Here is a 21423-nt window from a genome sequence, read left to right as displayed (position 1 = left end):
AGATTTATATTAGGCTTTTTTTTCATTACCAGAGAATGCGTATGTGTAGTTGCCTTGAAGGGACAAACACTCAACGTAGACGTCTGAGTGGGAGTCGGGATGATGCAAGAGTCTCTGATGATGCCCAACCTCTGAAATGATGCGAGGTGGGACGTCAGTCGTGAGGAAGCTATTACAGTCGATAATTAGCAGAAACCCTACACATTTCCATGCCGAAATAACACAAGTTCTAATGCTCGCTACATAATACATTGATAACATATTAAAACCAAAATGATATGCAAATGTTAAGGAAGGGAATATGCTTGGCTAAAGATTTCTGGACTCCGGACGCAGTGGACCGGCCTCGTCCCTCCCCACAAAGGAATTACATGTACTTTTGATGAGATGACGAATGAACTGCTTCGGGAGTTTACAGATTTCATTTAATCTTCACAAATATACTTTTGTTGTAGGTGATGCCACCGGTTGTTCGAAACACAATTGCCGCGCTGTTTGTAGTGCTGGCAGTTGCAGGATCTATCATGTGCATTGTAATGCTGTGCTTCCTGATCGTGAACGACAAGTTCACCTACGTTCCCGTCGGTACGTAGGCATCGTGATCTTCATTTTACAAGTACATGAAACCCGCAATTCTGAACATGCCGGTTGAGTCTTATGCCGCCTCCATGATAGCTGTTTCGTGGAGGTCGGTGTTAACGAGGTTTGCTGTGATAACCCTTTGATAAGTCAATAGAACAATAGAAATTTAGGCCTAGCAGCGAGCGGGCTTTCCAATATTGTTCGTACCGATTCCACCTGAGATATCTGAGATTGCTTGATATTTATATCATACCATTTTGCTTATATATTCATATATTCACACACATGTAACACCGGCAGTTAAATGTCAGCAGTGAACGACCGGATGTAATACTCGCGTCGGATGCATATATTTATAGATTATGCGAGGATAGGGCTTGAGGTGTCAATTCAAAAGACCCCCATCCCAAATCACGCACATGACAAACGCAAGTTCCCTATGAGAATCATTTTAACTGAATTTCATCAATTGGATCCAATTAGATCAACCCAATGAGATGTATTTGTCTTTGATTCAATTTGTAGCGGATTTTATTGAAATTGACATTACTAGTCGCTTCACTTTCACACTTTCAGGTCGAGCCTTTGTGAGCTTGTTCTTCTGCGTACTACTGCGCATCCTTACGCAAATACCCATCACCACTGTCAAGATGGTTTTGATTGATTGGGACTTTGATGACGCCACGTGCCTCACTGTCGGTGTCCTGAACATGTATCTTTACTGCATCTACGTTATGCATTTTCTGTTCCTGCTTTCTGATATGTGAGTATCAAAGTGAATTTCGTACGGCCAATTTTTTGCCTACTTCTACATTTTCACCGCCCATTAAACCGCAGTTAGTCAGATTCGGTGTGCTGCAATCGTGATTTGGACCGATTCGATATCCAGAAACTCATCATCCGTTGAGGAATTTTAGAGTCATGAGTCGTGCAGTAATATGGGACCGTTTCATTCATGCTCGCTTTGATACCGACCGAGCCACGGGAAATAAAGGAGAATTCTAAATCAGCGCCAAGATCGACAGATGATTCGAAGTCATGCGTCACCGTTGCATGCGTCCGGTTCTGATGAAGAGTATATTCCAGGCACGCGCGCTTCTCTGTGACATTTGATTTCAAAAAGCTGGGACGGATATTTTGCCATATGGTTTGATACAATTCTACCATGTCCAATGCTTTCCACACTTGCTATGGCCATATCTTTTTTTTTCGTTCCATATATTATTTACATTGCACTGGACCATTTCGTTATCATTTCAGGTACATATCATTAGGGAAACTGGATCAGAACGAATATACCATGAATAAGTCGTGTTATTCCCTCCTCCTATCTTTGGTGTGGGTGGTTGCAGGTAATTTTACTACTACCCTGTATGATATCAAGAATTAATAAAGACTCCCAGTTTGCCTTTGAACACAAACTTGGTTTCACCAAGCTAATGACACTGAAAAATTTATTTTATAGTAAAAACACTCTTAAAACAAAGTAAAAACATTTTCACTATTTAATTTTAAGAGTGGACCTTCTTTGAGTCTAAAGCAAAAATGCATTTTTACTTCCAGGCGTCTTGTGTACAGTGCTGTTTTTTGGCCATAACGGAATTTCCTACATCCCAGACAAGTTTACTTGCGGCCTTCTCCTAAATGTCTCAAGCCCCATGTTCTATATCGTGAGTGTGGCGAAGGCAGTGGTACTCTTGGTCATCTACTTCATGGCGTTTAAAATCATCACGTTGCGGAGAGCAGGCTTGCGTATCTTGCACCACCTGTCCGAGCTCAACTTCCCCACACTTAACAGAGACCAACTCAAGTTCAAGAAGCAACTCAAGTGGCTGAAGTCAACGCTTGTTATAACCGTGACGAACTGCTCTGTTGAAGTCATCACGCAGACCTTGTTCACATTAAGACAATTCCTCAACGATCCGGAATACCATCATTTAGACACGATAGGTTTTGTTGTGGAGTGCCTGGCGCTATCTGTTATTCCATTGGAGTTCATTTTCTCAAACACGGAGGTTACGCATAAAGTCTTCTGGTGCACAAGACCTTCAGAAGGCGCGGATATGCCACAAGGAGGAGGTTTTCGAATCGTGGCCCCCAATAGAGACATCTTGGAACCTCGGCCCTCAGTGTTCATAACTGATGATTTACGTGCTTCAATAGACAACTGTATCAGGGAGGAAAGTTCGGTACAAAATGAAGTCAGATACCATGAATTAGAAGTTTCATTGGACAACTCTACCGCGATTGTGCACAAGAGCACAATCAACTTGCGCTCAGAGCTTACGACTTCGACCGTGCCAGTCACTCCTTATACCGAACAAATGGCGATGAGCCAGTTGGCATCACCCTCTGATCCCCGTTGCTCCTCGCAATTATCAATTAACACACTAGCTGGTTCGAGTGCTATCACGACGTTTGTACAACACGCAGCCACCAGTGGCGAACATAGTCGTGTGGTCACACCGATTGAAAAGGACCGTTTGCCAGTGTCTCCGGGTGACTTTACAACACTTTTTATAAACAAACCCGACGGTCATTCCGTGATCTCAACCACGGTGAACGATCTTGGGCAAATGCAAGTGACTGATGTCTTCTTTGACCGAGGCTTTGGCGCACGGAGTCCGTCTATCTCCTCTCGAACAAGGCTGACAAGTCCCATGATTCAAACAGTGGGGGAACAACCGCAGCATTCCACGAACAATGTCAATCCAACCCAAGCAGCATACCTCAGCGTGAACGCCCTTCATAGTCCTTCACAATTTGAACCACAGTTCAAGCAGATGAATGCACCTCCTCCTTACAAAGAAGCTCCCGTACGGAGTCAAGTTCTTGATCGATTCGCTGATGAAAGTAATCTGAAACGTCCATCTGATACCCTTCCGCATGTCCCTGCGTCTCTGAACAATTTACATCAGTTGAATCCGTCTAATGCGCAGGGGCCGATTACGAACTTCATCAATAACATCGTACAGCGTAGGGCAAGTATGGTCTCGGATAATACAATGTTGGTAGTGGTATGTTCAAACAACGAACACTTTATGCCGGGACCACCAATTGCAAGGAACGTCGATCGCCTGTTTTTGGCGCCCAGTGCTCCTTTTGTCTATCCTCCGGATTCCGAATTTCAAGAACAGTACCGTCGGCCGCAAACCACTCCATCTGCGCCAACTATGTCCGACATCGCTAATGGGAGTGAGCAAAATTTACCGAATACTCATCACGCAACATGGATCGAGTCTAAGCCGTGGAGTCCGCGGGTATCATCTCGATTCTCGATATCCTCCCCAAGCCGTAGTCCCGATCTCGAACGAAAGCTGGTACCGCCACCGGTTTTGATCTCATCCGATGATGTTCATGATGATGATTTGCTAACAATCGATGCGACGAACCAGTACGATGCGCGTCGTATGAAAGAGGAGACAGGAGATCCAAAAGTTAAATCAAAAAGCACCCTTCCTGGTGCAAGACAATCGGAACATTTGCCTTTGAATCAAACGCTCCAAAATCGGGTGAAATCGGATCAGTCACGTCGGACTGCCCGAGGGACTGCCGAGGTTTCCATGAGTAAGCGGTCTAGGACAATGCCTGGTGGATATCATCTAGCTTTGTTGGCCGACCATGGTACAGAAGAAGGTATGGAACGGAACATCTCCAGTCGGAAAAGTTTGGAAGAAGTCAGTAAGAGCAGAAAACATTCCGAACCAACGCGACCAAAATCTGTCTTTTGGGTCCGGCCTAAAACACAAGAGAGGAAAAACTCAAGGGAGGAAATCAATCACCCGGCGTCGAAAAAGAATTCAAGGACTTGTACACCGGTCCCGCGTGTTTGGGTGACCCAACACAACAGTGATGTGACCCAAATGCGGGAGACCTCCAGCCCAACTCCTACTGATGACGACTGTGTAAATGAGCTGCCAAATTTTAGGAAAAAGGGTGTTGTGAGCTTGGAGAAAAGAGAACTGTACCATAGGGACAGTATGGTGTACCTTGGGCTAAGCTCAAACTATGAGGGCTCGGATGAAGACGTCGTTGTCGCAGCCTGTGATGATACCAAATCAGTCATCTAATGCGATGAACCGTTTGAGAAGGCTACATGTATACGTATATTTACGTTCGATTTGCTCACTGCGAATGAGAGAGCTAAGATCTACTGGACTCTTTTAACTCTTTTAAGAGTACGGAGCTATGCCCTAGACGTATCCCTCTCCCCCCCCCCAACCCCCCCCCCCCCCCCCCCCCAACACACACGCACGCACACCCGCTTTGTCTATCTAAAAATGTCAAACCATATTGAAGCTCCAAAAACTGAGTTTTGACATTTTCGCATGAGATCGCTTAACATCAAGACATGGAGGCATAGTAAAATAAGATACAACTTTTGGCACTGCGGACACTTAATGCTAAAACAATGAAATGTCGTTTCTAGATTATAATAAATCATTGTCGGACAAAATACTTTATATAATACCTTTACTGAACGATGTGTGCTGAGCGAACTGTAAGTCGGGGCATCTTAAGTCGGAGTAGAAGGCATCCACTTGTTACTCCTTTTGTCATAAGAGTAACTCCTCGTTTTTCGAAACAGACAGCCTGGTATAAGATATGCTTTTCGGCCGAGTCCCTTTCCCGGGGGTTGAACGAGTACTCGAGCTAGGAGTGGGAAATGCATGATACCAAAATAATTATAGGTCGAGCTATATATTTTTGATTGAACTTGAGAAAGAGTAACTGATGGAGTCCAGAACGGAACTGACGAAATTCTTTTTGTTCCCAAAATACAAAGTCATTCAGAATACCGGAGTTTTTTTAGGAAACGATGCAACCGACCATCAGCGCAGGGCATTTGACCTGCAAATTAAAATGTACTACGACAGTTTAACCCTTAACCCCTGCAGAACGTCCCTTCTTTACATCCCATTCATCAGTGTGGTTGACACTGAGTTGATAAAGGAGATCTCGGTTAAGTGATTCAATGACTTTCCCAATCATCACCTTCCTTCATTTCAGTCAGGGAAACTGAAAAAGGTAAGAATCATTCATTGCTTTGGTATATAACGTATATATACATGTATCAGTCATATCCTGAATTATCAGCGTCTTCTAACACGTTGACGAGTTTTATTAAATGAATATAAATCTGTCTTTCACAGTTGGAGACACGCGTTGTGAAATGAACGTCAATTTGTCTCTGGCGGACAAGTTTCTTAACTAAACGTCAATCAAATCGTCTTTGGAGGAGACAAGTTTTGCAAACTAATTGTCAATCCAATGTCAACCTGCTTCTGGCGGACAAGTTGCACCTGTGCACATGATGTTTCGGAAAGGTCTATAAGCCATGAAACCAAGGGCCTCACATGGAGACATCGTTGTAACATATTTCTCTCGTAGCACTTGAGTAGACGTAATGTCGCAATCAGTTTTGTTATACAAGAGGTCTCCGAAAAGGTCAGAAAATGTAGTATAAAGCATCAAGGGCCTGACTTAGAGATTTCGTCACAGCCTATCATTGTAGCACCTGTTCACTCTGATTGCAATATACAGGATGTCTCATCAGGAAGGCTCTATAAAGCCTAGTATTAACCAACGGTCTGAATGTCACAACCTTCCTCACTCGTACCAGTTAGATACCCGGTCACAATCCTAATATTTTCGCAAGGGTCTTCACAAGATCCAGGATGTTTCATGAATATGTAAAGCTTTGAAAAAAGAGCTTGACATGAAGACATCGTCCCAACCAATCATTAATTGTCACTTCTCTTCAATCCGTTGTGCTATAAACAGGATGTCTCAGAAGAAAGGATCTATATAAGCCTTGTAACCACAGTCCCGCAATGAATCGTCGCAACCAATGTCCCTCATCTCGCAGCAATTATACACACAATTGCAATCTGTCTTAGGCCTACCATTATACAGGATGTCGCAGAAAAGGGTATGTAGAGGAGACATTTTGGAGACACCGTCACAACCTATCATTATCGCACCTGTCAGACATGTCACAATCTAGAAATGTTGTCCTACAAAGGATGTCGAAAAAAAAATTCAACCCTTGCAAACCAAGGACTGTACATGAAGACATCGTCAACAACTATAATTAATTGTCGCACCAATATGATATACTTTCGCAATCATCCTTGTTGTATGCAGGATGTCTCAGATATGGTTTGTAATATGAGGCCGTGTTACCGAGGGTCTCACATGGAAACTTCGTCACAACCAACCTCAGTCGCAGCAGTTATCCTCATACTGTCGCAATCCTCCTTGCTATACGCAGGGTGTATCAGAAAAGGTTCCATGAAGTCTTGTTACCAAGAACTGAGACGACGACCTTGTCACAACTTGCCAGTGTCTCTCTCGATCACACCATAAATACATACCGTTGCAATCTGCCTTGGTTTTTGCACAATGTACAGAAGGATGAATTTTTTGAATGGCATTTTAGAACACACTCTATAGGGCGTAGAGCAGTGACATATAATTTGGGGTTACATTTTTTTTTTAATCCCACATTTCATCTCTTATGTTACGTGAACTGGTGTCGCCAAACCGTTCCTTGGTGTCTCTTTCAGCTGGTACATAGGTAGGTTTCGCATCCGTACGACTGACGAAGAACGAATGTCTGTGGTCTCCTCCAGTTCTCGTAAATCATCGTTTATATATTCTGTAGTTGAGGAGGAATCGGGAAACTATTGAAAAAAACTCTATAAAATGCATTTTCGGACTTCGTCGCACTTAGCCGTTCGTAGCCCTTCGTGTACGGCCTGCGAAACCTGCCTAATGCCGTTTCCCACCGGATAACCTTGACATCTTGGCATGTGCCATCCTCGCCCCACTGACCAAACTCTCGCTTTTTGTGCACGAGGGAGATATAGGTCTCACTAGCCAGTGGTGATCAGGTCGGCCAAAAAACTAGTTCTTCAATCTCGAGTGATTATCATGGATACAGATGGGCCTACTCTATCCCAATTGCTACTTGTTCATATGTACAGTTGATACAAGCTTTGTAAATCTACCCGACATCGACAAATTTAAATATCTCTTAACCTGTATTTCCACCCCTGCCTTTGTTCGCATTGCTGCTTATATTTATGATATGTACCCCTATTAATTTGTATATACCTTTCACTGCTTTGTATCATTGCATGTTTTCTATTCATATATATCTGTAACAGCCCTATGGGCATTAAAAAGATGAAATAAATTGAATTGAATTGAATAATTGAATAATTGAATATGTAAATGTCCGATGTTTTTTGTGAAGGGGGAGCTCTGACGATTATTTGAGGAAAATACCAGTTTCCTCTGTGCACTTACGCGGTGAGCATGCCCCGCATGCTACTTATAGCTCAAGAGGATGTTGACATCGACTGGTTCCTGTGAGATTGCACATGTCCTCAAGGTAAAATTTCGAGGGCAAAAAAACTCAAACAAACGCCGCAACGACAGCCTATTTTTATATAAAAGATTGAAATAGTCAGTTGGCTTTCTCAAGGTGATGAGTAGATGTGTATGAAATTTTAATATGTTAATCTTGAAGTTATAAGGCATAGAGGTGAAATCTTTCAAATTTGCGTTAACATAGAGGGTGTCTCATGCATTGTGCTGCATCAGTCTATGCATGACTGTATGTCTAGGACGACGTTGAAACTTGGCCAGATGTATTCTACAAGAGACAATCTATTCAGAAATGTATAGGTTTGTGTGAGAGTAACGTACACTGCCAAGTCTACAGCCGCTGGAACAGGGATATGCATGCATGAAATGACGTCGCGTCATTTTTGGAGGCAGGTAGGCCTGGCCTCCTTACCGGCTAGTGAGACCATAGCAAAGAAAATTTGTCAGAACGAGGTTGTCCAGGGCGCGGCAGGGCCAACCAGTACAATCTATTTATGTCTTGCGCCAGTCTGATGTGCACAGTTCGACCGCTTTCGTCTGCTGTTTCATTCATTCGGTGCGCGTCCTCCGTTCGGATCGGGTCGGTGAGTACTCAACTTCCCATTTTGTGAAGTTTCTAAATTTGTTGACATTTTTCGTCACTTTTCAAGGTTCAAATAGTCTTTTTGAATTCCGAAATTAGTTAGGCCTAGAGTATATTTAAAATTGAGTGGATTTCACGGGGTAAAAGTGCTAAAATCGTCGTACTTGTGATTGGTTTTTGCGTCTTACGTTCAAGTGGTTCAAACCATTATTGCATTGAAATGATTTCGGAGAATTTTCAGCGTTTTGAAAGATAAAGCGGTCCACATTTATACGATTTATCAACCAATTAATTATAGTTTCCTTTTTATTTCTTTTTGGGAAAGTTTCCACACAAAAATGAACATCAAAATGACAGAAACGAAAACGGCGCGAATCAAATGCCAATGGGCGTGCTCGTCATTATAACGAAATACATTGTTTCATTCAGATTCGTTGTCACAGGCGAGTGAGAGATTGCACACAGGCAAGTGAGAAGTACATACTGCGTTCGTTGTTCGTTGTAACTTGATCATTCAACAGCTCAGAACCAGAAATCTGCATTGTGCGATGATCACTCTGCTGTGATGATGTTTTGGTGTAAAACATCTCCAAAGGTTGACTTCTTTTCAGGCTTAAATATCGAAATGTTTCAATTCTTACATCTTTTTTTTTCAGTCCGCTGTTTAGTGACAAGTCATGTGTAGAGATGACTGGAGATGACGATGATGGAAGGTGACGGCACAATGCTGAGGACATCCCAGAGCAAATGAGATTGATGATATGGATTGGAAGGACATCAACAGTGGACTAAAGAGACATTTTGCAGACAAATCAAGTGTCATTCGAATAGAACAGAATGCTGAGGAAGTCAAACTTTATCTTGGTGAAAAAACAATGCAAGGTAAGGCAAAAATCCCCCCCCCCCTCATTAACCTGTATACTTTTTACAAAAATTTATCTAAAAAATATTGCTTTGGGATTGTAATGAACAATTGACATCATCAGATACTCAAGGAGCATACTAAAGTAAATCAACAACCCATGCATTCCATTAGTACAATGTTTCTAGAACCATTTTTTATTTGGACTGGAGAAAATAGGCATTCAACTGACCAATGACAGCTTCCCTTTGAAAAGAATTGGTAATCCATCGCCAATGCAACTCTGTTAAAAGTTTTTAAACATTTTAATTCCTTTCATGATCTTTTCAACAATGGAGTAAAATGTGCTGTGGATGGGAAGTCCAATGACAAATCTATCTAAGCAAAGATTATGCTTCTCATGTCTTTGTGTCGGGGATGAGAATCATTGTTCCACTGGTTTTCGATGACCTGTTCTAATTATGGAGGCGCTGCACCCTTTTTCATGTTGCCTCATTTTCATTGGCTCGTTGATTCACAGTTTATTACTTGATTGACATGCCTGTCTGGTATAAGGGCGTGCGGGGTGGTCGCCTACAGAGGGCAGAAACGGCTTGGGCAGAAGTGAGTGGTGCATGAACTTTTTTTTTTAATTTGCTACTGTTATGACTTAGGTGCTGACGAGATATCATATTCAGATATGAGATTTTTTGTTGATAAATTGAAAGGATCAGATTCAGAACTCAAAGCCTATTCGTTGGTCCGATTTCCTTTTCTCTATACTCTGCATGATTCATCAATGGACTACCAGGATACCAAGACAGAAGATAAGGCCAACAGAGTGATTACTGTAGTGTAAGATTTGGGGAACTTCTTGATTTCTGCAAAATATAAATTTTTTTCACTTAAAATTCCAGCTTCGACTAGGCAGCAACATAGACAGTAAGTGATGGAGGGAAATGGATTCAGGATGGAGCCAGAATCTCGGACAGCATTGAAGATGTGGACTACCACAGGAGGATATGAACAAACTCAGTATGGTATGATGTAGACTACACATTGTTGGAGGAAACATCTTTATAAGGTAAGGTAATTAACACCCGGCCTTCTCCCCTACTCACTCAGGTCAGACTCGGCAAAAAATAGGTAAATTCGACTGTCTCCAAACACTCCCTTGATGAGAGAGCAAATGAATTTTACTATTCTGCATCATGTATTAGGGCAATACCACCAGATGTAGAAGTATTGACTCTAGACAATCACTTTGACTGAATTTGAAAAGGCTTGTAATGCCATACAGCACATTTGACATGAAGTTCTGTGACTTCACTATTTCATTGATCTTTTGACTTGATAAATAAGTGACTGTACAGACTCATATCGGACATCTGCAACTTGCTTTGTCTTCAGGGTCAAATGTTCAATTTTGAGGATGTCCAAAGTTTGTACATACAAAACATGAAATAAAACATTGTTGCGCCCAACTGTAATTGGTACTGATTTCGAATGTGAAAAATCTTCATCAGAACATGGGGTTCGGTTTGCTCTTCTAAACGAGTGACAAAATCTTAATGTGACTTTGTATGATTCATGTGTTCCGTCATGCATCTTGATGTTTCTATTTATTGTATTCATAATATTGTTCATCTGTTCCTCTTTTTAGTATATTAGGAATGAATGTCACTTCACGCACACCTGAAAGTATATATCTGACCGTCCTTTTGTTTCTCTGGCATGTGCTTTTTAGCTCACCTGGGTGAGCTATGTCGTCACGTCTTGTCTGTGGTCCTTCGTCCGTCCATCGTGTCAACAATGGTGGCATGTTCTAGACAGTGCACCCGGTTTCAGAAACTCTGAATGACATGTCCAGTGTGAGATATAATAGGCAGCAGGAAATCCAAAATATTTAGGAACTACGGTTAGGGGTCGCAAGGCGGATGAATCCACGGAAACTCTTTAGGTCAGGTGACCACTGACAGTGAATTTCGGTCCGATTTGATTTTCGACTTGGCCACCAGGGGGCCAGAAGTGGAAACCTAAAAAGTGTGATATCTCTCTAATGAGTGACTCGTTTTCGATAAAATTTTTATGGTAGGTTGTCCCAGCAAGGATACATAACATATTGTACCGGTTTTTGATTTGACCTAATTTTCAAGGTCACAGAGGTCAAATGGCGTAAATTTTCATTTGAGTATAACTATGGCACGTTTCTTAACCGCTATACTGCTTTCTTTGCATGAAAGGAAGAGACGACATGCTCTCTTGCATTTATAGGAAGAAACGACTGCTTTCTTTGCTTTTTAGGAAGAAATGGGAAGTTTTCTCTCATTTCACGAATGAAACCTATGCTTTCTTTGCAATTTAGGAAGAAATGAAGGCTTTTTTGCATTTATAGGAAGAAACGACTGCTTTCTTTGCTTTTTAGGAAGAAATGGAAAGTTTTCTCTCATTTCACGAATGAAACGACTGCTTTCTTTGCAATTTAGGAAGAAATGACAGGCTTTCTTGCATTTATAGGAAGAAACGACTGCTTTCTTTGCTTTTTAGGAAGAAATGGGAAGTTTTCCCTCATTTCACGAATGAAACGACTGCTTTCTTTGCAATTTAGGAAGAAATGACAGGCTTTCTTGCATTTATAGGAAGAAACGACTGCTTTCTTTGCAATTTAGGAAGAAATGACAGGCTTTCTTGCATTTATAGGAAGAAACGACTGCTTTCTTTGCTTTTTAGGAAGAAATGGGAAGTGTTCCCTCATTTCACGAATGAAATGACTGCTTTCTTTGCAATTTAGGAAGAAATGACAGGCTTTCTTGCATTTATAGGAAGAAACGACTGCTTTCTTTGCTTTTTAGAAAGAAGTGGGAAGTTTTCTTTCATTTCACGAATGAAACGACTGCTTTCTTTGCAATTTAGGAAGAAATGACAGGCTTTCTTGCATTTATAGGAAGAAACCCCTGCTTTCCCTGCTTTTCAGGAAGAGACGAGAGGTTTTCTCTCATTTTACAAATGAAACGACTGCTTTCTTTGCATTTTAGGAAGAAACTATAGTCCTTCTTGCATTTATAGGAAGAAAAGACCGCCTTTCTTTGGTTTATAGGTGCCTTTTGATGAAGAGATTCCGTGGATTAATCCGCCTGCAACCCCTAACCGTAGTTCCTAAAATTGTTTGCATATACTGCTGTCTATTACATCTAGCACTGAACCAGCACCTGTACGAGTTGGGACATGACATGCAGAGTTTATGAAACTGTTCAAAAGATTGGTATAAGAATGAAGACATTCTCGTAATGATGGCGGCAGAGGCGTTCACTGGATTGGAGTGTGTGTGTCAGCCGGGTGATCAGCTGGTGCACTGTCCAGTTTTGTGTGTTTTCCATGCTTTGGACAAAAATCTAAATATTTCGAAAATGGGCAAACTAAACTAAATTTTTATCGCATTTTTCTCGAGTATTTGCTATAGTGCTTCACGTGGAAACCGGTATTTTTGGATGTACATACTTAGGCATATTAGAATTTTTTTTTAAATGGTGGTTTTTTAGTCAATTGGGGTCTGGTTTGAAATTTTTAGTTTGCGGTGGCCTCAAGTGTTCGGAGCCAATCCTGCAATAATCACTAACTTGTATTCATTAAATAAATGAGATGAGTTCGTGTGAAAGATGCGATCACAGCCTTTCCAGTGGTGTACAGCACCAATTGGTCATTCTTTGAAAAGCGCCTTCAAAACGCATTTTGAAATGAGTGTCATGAGAGAACAGCGTTATTTTCAAATAGTCTTTGACTTCACCACCAAGCTCTGAACAATGAACCGTTTGGTACCAAAATAAATACGAAATAGGCCTAGGCCTTAATGCTGAACAGAGAGCCGTTTGAAACAACAGTGCGCCATTGGTGTCTTTGACACATTTCCAGTAGGCCCGGTGTAACAGTAACAAATGTCCCCCTGGAAAAAGTGTCTGGCCCTATTGTATTCTGCAATGTGGTTCTATAGAGACCCTGACCGTCAATAGCTCAGAGAGTGAAGCGCATAATAGAATCCTTTGTTTCCCGGGCATTCTATTCTAGGACGGCTTCAAAATTAAAATCGGCCGTTTTCATCACGTTTGGTGACGTATGGCAACGAATCATGTCAGATTTCTCACACATACTAAGGAATACCTTAATTGTCTCAGAAGCAACTGAATGTATGTGACATCCTTGGAGGGCAGAATTTACAACTTGAGCGTCAAGGGGCACCTGTTTTTGTTGCAGTCATCCCAAAATGTGGACACTGTTGCAGCACGAGACATGAATTGCCTTGCCCAAGGCCTAATCAAATTATATTTCTAGAGAGTTTTGCATAAATGATTATCTGGATGCTTTTGGGATGAGAGAATGTTCATTTGTAGTATGTTACGGACGTTGAGTGTGGTATTCTGCACACGGCAAATACCCTAAATGTACTGAACCGGCAAATAGAACAACACTAGCTAGGCCTATGCAACCAAGAATTGCCGGTTGATTTGCTATGTTCGTGCTTAATTTCAGAGTGCAGAGCGACGGGCATCTTCTTCTTGAAACCCTCCCACCCTGAGTGTATTTAAACCCCTCGAACGAGTGATTAATTGTCATTCATTGTGTGTTTGCCGAGGTGTGCAGAGCTTCGCTCCGCTCTGTTAGTATTCATAGTATATATCGCCGTATTTGTGTACACCTTCCTGTACATCGTACAGGCGCTACACTGTGCTTTGATGGTCTACACTGTTGGATAAAAAGAATCTTAGTAATAAAGTCGTGTCGTGCAGCGTATGAAACAGATTTTGAGTGCATGTCGCAAAGGAGGTACTGTGCAAGTTTGTCTTGGGTAAGTTTTACCCGCTAGCTTGGAAGCTAGACTTTCACGTGGGTTAGGGCTTCCTTCCTTCACGTTTAGCTAGTAATATACATGTATAGTCATAAAGCTGAATATAATAAAAGTGCCAAAATGGGAGCTAAATTTGACTGTTAATCCCATCCGAGCTGTTGGTTGTACATTGCAGTATCAAGAAGACACCTTCTGCAATTCGGAGAAAGGCCCTTCACTATTTCACGTCATATTCATTGCTATATTTTGTTACATTATTGTTTGAATTCCCGCGCTATTGGCTTTCAACGTTGGCATGAAGTCGTGACGTCGTTACCTCAAAACTTACGTCATCCACAGTGGCCCCTATCGGGGTTTGAAGGAACCTCTTTCGATTTTGCCTCGACGCCAGTGAGCTGCAGGTTTTGGATCGCTCCGGTAATTATCACCGATTTCTTCCCGATTTTGAGTCCGCATGAGTTGCTGAGTACCACGAGGTAGTACAGGCTATGAGTTAGTCTAAAGTGATAGCCCTGAGAGTTGCAGATATGTGCCACGAGGTAGGGCGTGAATACTTGGTGTGAAAGTCCCCTATCACTATTATCAGTGTTTTGCTTAAATTTCATATTGTAACGGTAGTAATACTTATAGCCTCATGCATACTACGGCTAATCTGAGGATGGTTTACTTTTAGGTTGGATGTCCTTGAAGCAGCTGAACGACAACGGACGGAAGGGGCAACGAAGGCAGCTTTGAGAAAGAAAAGAAGTTTGGCCTTGCAGGCGAAACCAAGCACTACCCTTCTGCTGGCAGCCCTGGAGGATCTTGCTTCTACGGCAGTTGCGGCTAAGGATGGACAGGCAGAGTTCTACATGGAGTTGCAGCGTATGGCCGAGAGGAACCGGGATCGGGTGGAGATCGCCAACCTGTGCCTGTCTTCCCTGGGGGCTGGATCAACGGACAAGCTCATGAAGGCAATGTTGCATTCACGTCATTAGAGATTTAGGAAATTGGCAACCGCCATTTAATACCAAAGATGTTTTCTTTCATGTATACACCAATAAATTGATGACTGAGCACGAAGCAGTTCAATCAATCATGTCAGAACTGGTCTTGCACCAGATTCACCGCAGCCTAACTCTGACAATTTTCATACTTATAATATTTTCATTCAATGATTTCGATCCGGGTGCTTATTCCTGTCTCAACCTAACCCCAGTACCCTTCGACATGCCTCCAATTCCTTTCAACACATACTTCAGCTCTGGTCCTCATTGCTCTCAATGCATTCCTGATCTTTCCTGATTTCTCTCTGTCCTCAGTCTTGAGGTCTCGACTGCAGCGACCATTCTGACACGTAGGTCATTAATCGCACTTACTCTCGTGTGAACATCTCTCGTAGCCTTTCCCTCACGATGATCCGACGATGAGGTGGAGCTCCATCCTGGGCCCACAATAAGCGGTGAAACATTCCACCAAAGTGTTGCTGTAACTGCGGTACAATTTTGTCGTCGATAATCTGAAGGCAACGTTCACCATTAAGATTACCATCAAAGAAACGGGGTCCAATGATGGTGCCTCTCCACAAAGGCCCATCCAAAGTGAAATATTCTCTCGGCTCATTTTCACATCAAAATTGAAGTTGGGTGGTGCATACATCGGAGCGTTTTCGCGGACATTCTGGTTATTGACTTGGACATTCATAAAAAAGGCTGCTTCATTCCCATTCACAAGGTGCTCGAAGAATCTGGGATGCCAGTTCAGGAACCACTAGCAAAATCTTAATCGTCTTGGTAGATCTGCATCAAGGAGTTTGTGTCGCGTGTGCGTCTTTTAAAGGTACCATTGGATGGTCAATCGAACATTCTTGTTGAAAGAGGACGGCGAAATACCTAGCCCATTTCTCCTGGCAGACACATGCAGGTGTCTTTGTAGGATCTCACGGAGAGTGCTGATGTTCGCATCGGATCTTGTCGTTCTTCTTTAGCCTGAGCAACCCTTGTTGAGATTCAAGGTTGTCTCCTCCCTTTGGCACTTTCGGATAATTTTCCAAATAGTCGACTTGGGGGTGATGGCACGGTCAGGAAAACGCTGACCAAATTCATCTGCTACTTGCTGGAGGCTTCCAGACCTCAACCACTCGGTTACCACACACACACGCTTCAGTTGTAAGCTGCATTTTTGCTGGTCTGAAAAAATGAACAACCTTTCCACTTACTTTTAAGGAGTGTGCAATGAAGAAACACACAGATGATTGCATAATTTGGAGGCCCAACAAAAGCCCTGCACTGGGCAGTGCTGACATGGTTGATTGAACTGCTTCGTGCTCAGTTATCTGTGACATTAAATTGTATTTCTTGGTGTCATAAGAAAGAGGACATCATAAGGTAATGAATTGCGGTTGCCAATTTCCCAAATATTTAGCCATGTATTAGAAATTAACAAGTCAATATCTGTTTCCTTTTTGTTAAAACACACTTTATGATACTGCCATCGTGTGTGGTCCTCATCACCAGATTGCACTCTTAATTTTCTCCGGCCGGAAAGCTCTTGACCACGTATTGGTTTCCAGGTGGCCATCCTGGCTCAAGCATTCCATACTGTAACTGCTGAACGGATGCCTTTCAATTTTCGGTGGCATGATGGGGTGGGGTGGGAGAGGTGCCTTATCAATTTTTGGTCCAATCTGAAATCCGAGATGGCCACCTGGCTGCCCTTGCGGTGGTCTTCCAGTATAGAAAAAAACTACGAAGTGATATCAATGCAGCAGTATAATGTATGATAATGATAATAGTAATAATACTAATAATAATAATGATAATAATAATTCATTGACCTCCTGATGAGGAGAATAAAACATACATTTACATTTATCATATGTACGTCTATAGGACGAAGACTGAAAGAGCAGCTGTGCCACAGCGCTGTTGCTGCCCCTGACAAACATACAGGGCTGCAACAATTCCTGCTCCTCCAAACTCTTGCACAGAAACATTTTCTTAAGAAATACATCTAAATAAAAAATAGCAGTTCTCTTAAAGATAAACATTCACATAAAACATAGCAGTTCAAGTCGATCACAATAGAAATCAACCGAAATCGACTCTCAGCAGCTGACACGCCGTGCGATGAGAGTCCGACCCAGGGATGTGGTAGTCAATACGATGGAGCAGGTGGAGGAGCGGGTCTGCTAACCCATCTGTGCCATCGCACCGTCCATTCAATTTCTCCCTGGGCATTCCACACACGGCAGTCCCGGCATCCGAGGGCCCAGATCCAACAACTCTGTCCAATAGGGTGACCTTTACTCTGTGGCCAGAAGTTAATATTGAACTACACTGAGCAACCATGAATTGTCGGTTGATTTGCTCTGCTCGTGGTTAATTTCAGAGTGCAGAGCTACGGGCATATGATATGCTGCCGCTTTGCGGTACACTTATTTAAAAATGCGCATGTACATGCGGTAGTGATCTTGAATCCCGACAATTCCGAAGTTGGGAACCAATCTATGTAAAGAAATTAATTTTTGCCTTGACCTCTATAACCTCTAGATTGTTGTGTGTCGGGCATTGTGCATTTGGCATCGGGCATTGTGCGTCGGGCCTTGTGCGTCAGGCGTTGTGCGTCGGCATTGTGCATTTGGCGTCATGCGCCCTGGCTATGACTTTAGAACAAATAGAGATATCTCTCTAACCGATATCCAATATTTATCATATGCCTTAAATGCAGTGAACCGGCAAATACCTTAAATGCAGTGAACCGGTAAATACCCTAAATGAACCAAACCGGCTGATAAGCGATGAGTGCAGTCCGGAGAAAGGCCCCTCACTATTTCATGTCATATTCATTGCTGTATTTTGTTACATTATTGTTTGAATCCCAACGCTATTGGCTTTCAACGTTACATGAAGTCGTGACGTCGTTACCTCAAAACTTACGTCATCCACAGTGGCCCCTATCGGGGTTTGAAGGAACCTCTTTCGATTTTGCCTCCACGCCAGTGAGCTGCAGGTTTTGGATCCCTCCGGTAATTATCACCGATTTCTTCCCGATTTTGATTCCGCATGAGTTGCTGAGTACCACGAGGTAGTACAGGCTATGAATTGGTCTAAAGTGATAGCCCTGAGAGTTGCAGATATGTGCCACGAGGTTGGGCGTGAATACTTGGTGTGAAAGTCCCCTATCAGTGTTTTGCTTAAATTTCACATTGTAACGGTAGTAATACTTATAGCCTCATGCATTCTGCGGCTAATCTGAGGATGGTTTACTTTTAGGTTGGATGTCCTTGAGGCAGCACAACGACAACGGACGGAAGAGACAACGCAGGCAGCTTTGAGAAAGAAAAGAAGCTTGGCCTTGCAGGCGAAACCAAGCACTCCCCTTCTGCTGGCAGCCCTGGAGGATCTTGCTTCTACGGCAGTTGCGGCTAAGGATGGACAGGCAGAGTTCTACATGGAGTTGCAGCGTATGGCCGAGAGGAACAGGGATCGGGTGGAGATCGCCAACCTGTGCCTGTCTTCTCTGGGGGCTGGATCAACGGACAAGCTCATGAAGGCGATGTTGCATTCACGTCATTAGAGATTTAGGAAATTGGCAACCACTATTTAATACCAAAGATGTTTTCTTTCATGTATACACCAATAAATTGATGACTGAGCACGAAGCAGTTCAATCAATCATGTCAGAACTGGTCTTGCATCAGATTCACCGTAGCCTAACTCTGAAAATTTTCATACTTGAAATATTTTCACTCAATGAGTTAGATCCGGGTGCTTATTCCTGTCTCAACCTAACCCCTGTGCCCTTCGACATGCCTCCAATTCCTTTCAACACATACTTCAGCTCTTGTCCTCATTGCTCTCAATGCATTCCTGATCTTTCCTGATTTCTCTCTGTCCTCTTGAGGTCTCAACCGCAGCGACCATTCTGACGCGTAGGTCATTAATCGCAATTATTCTCGTGTGATCAACTCTCGTAGCCTTTCCCTCACGATGATCCGACGATGAGGTGGAGCTCCATCCTGGGCCCACAATAAGCGGTGAAACATTCCACCAAAGTGTTGCTGTAACTGCGGTACACTTTTGTCGTCGATAATCTGAAGGCAACGTTCACCATTAAGATTACCATCAAAGAAACAGGGTCCAATGATGGTGCATCTCCACAAAGGCCCATCCAAAGTGAAATATTCTCTCGGCTCATTTTCACATCAAAATTGAAGTTGGGTGGTGCATACATCGGAGCGTTTTCGCGGACATTCTGGTTATTGACTTGGCCATTCATGAAAAAGGCTGCTTCATTCCCAATCACAAGGTGCTCGAAGAATCTGGGATGCCAGTTCAGGAACCACTAGCAAAATCTTAGTCGTCTTGGTAGATCTGCATCAAGGAGTTTGTGTCGCGTGTGCATCTTTTAAGGGTACCATTGGATGGTCAATCGAACATTCTTGTTGAAAGAGGACGGCGAAATACCTAGCCCATTTCTCCTGGCAGACACATGCAGGTGTCTTTGTAGGATATCTCGGACAGTGCTGATGTTCGCATCGGATCTTGTCGTTCTTCTTTAGCCTGAGCAACCCTTGTTGAGATTCAAGGTTGTCTCCTCCCTTTGGCACTTTCGGATAATTTTCCAAATACATGTAGTCGACTTGGAGGTGATGGCACAGTCAGGAAAACGCTGACTAAATGCATCTGCTACTTGCTGGAGGCTTCCAGACCTCAACCACTCGGTTACCACAAACACGCTGTTCAGTTGTAAGCTGCATTTTTGCTGGTCTGAAAAATAAACAACCTTTCCACCTACTTTTAAGGAGTGTGCAGTGAAGAAACATGCATATGATTGTATAATTTGGAGGCCCAACAAAAGCCCTGCACTGGGCAGTGCTGACATGGTTGATTGAACTACTTCGTGCTCAGTTATCTGTGACGTTAAATTGTATTTCTTGGTGTCATAAGAAAGAGGACATCATAAGGTAATGAATTGCGGTTGCCAATTTCCCAAATATTTAGCCATGTCCTTGAAATTAACAAGTCAATATCTGTTTCCTTTTTGTTAAAACACACTTTATGATACTGTCATCGTGTGTGGTCCTCATCACCAGATTGCACTCGTTAATTTTCTCCGGCCGGAAAGCTCTTGACGACGTATTGGTTTCCAGGTGGCCATCCTGGCTCAAGCATTCCATACTGTAGCTGCTGAACAGATGCCTTTCAATTTTCGGTGGCATGATGGGGTGGGGTGGGAGAGGCGCCTGATCAATTTTTGGTCCAATCTGAAATCCGAGATGGCCACCTGGCTGCCCTTGCGGTGGTCTTCCAGTATAGAAAAAAAACTACGAAGTGATATCAATGCAGCAGCATAATGTATGATAATGATAATAATAATAATAATACTAATAATAATAATGGTAATAATAATTCATTGACCTCCTGATGAGGAGAATAAAACATACATTTACTTTTATCATATATACGTCTATAGGACGAAGACTGAAAGAGCAGCTGTGCCACAGCGCTGTTGCTGCCCCTGACAAACATACAGGGCTGCAACAATACCTGCTCCTCCAAACTCTTGCACAGAAACATTTTCTTAAGAAATACACATCTAAATAAAAAATAGCAGTTCTCTTAAAGATAAACATTCACATAAAACATAGCAGTTCAAGTGGATCACAATAGAAATCAACCGAAATCGACTCTCAGCAGCTGACACGCCGTGCGATGAGAGTCCGACTCGGTGATGTGGTAGTCAATACGATGGAGCAGGTGGAGGAGCGTGTCCGCTAACCCATCTGTGCCATCGCACCGTCCACTCAATTTCTCCCTGGGCATTCCACTCACGGCAGCCCCGGCATCCGAGGGCCCAAACCCAACAAGTCGGTCCAGTAGTGTGCCCTTTACTCTGTGGCAAGTAGTTAATATAGAACTGCACTGAGCAACCGTGAATTGCCGGTTGATTTGCTCTGCTCGTGGTTAATTTCATAGTGCAGAGCGGCGGGCATATTGCTGCCGCTTTGCGGTACACTTGTTTGAACATCACATGCGCATGTACGTGTGGTAGTGATCTTGAATCCCGACAATTCCGAAGTTGGGGACAAAATCTATGTAAAGAAATTAATTTTCGCCTTGACCCCTATAACCTCTAGATTGTTGTGTGTCGGGCATTGTGCATTGGGTATCGGGCATTGTGCGTCGGGCTTTCTGCGTC

General features: G+C 42.9%; 1 protein-coding gene across 1 annotated transcript in view; it reads left to right on the top strand.

Moving 5' to 3' along the window:
- The first annotated feature begins 8539 nt into the window (after positions 1 to 8539).
- LOC135495919 (uncharacterized) overlaps positions 8540 to 21423 on the top strand; it is a 39514-nt gene continuing 26630 nt past the window's right edge. The window contains exons 1-3 of the mRNA XM_064784984.1: positions 8540 to 8561; positions 9217 to 9442; positions 10319 to 10485. The gene's annotated coding sequence lies outside the window, so the exon portion shown is untranslated. The remainder of the gene's footprint in view (positions 8562 to 9216; positions 9443 to 10318; positions 10486 to 21423) is intronic.

Source organism: Lineus longissimus, chromosome 1 (genome assembly GCF_910592395.1).
Source record: "Lineus longissimus chromosome 1, tnLinLong1.2, whole genome shotgun sequence".
Taxonomy (NCBI): domain Eukaryota; kingdom Metazoa; phylum Nemertea; class Pilidiophora; order Heteronemertea; family Lineidae; genus Lineus; species Lineus longissimus.
This window is presented reverse-complemented; position numbering and strand designations above follow the sequence as displayed.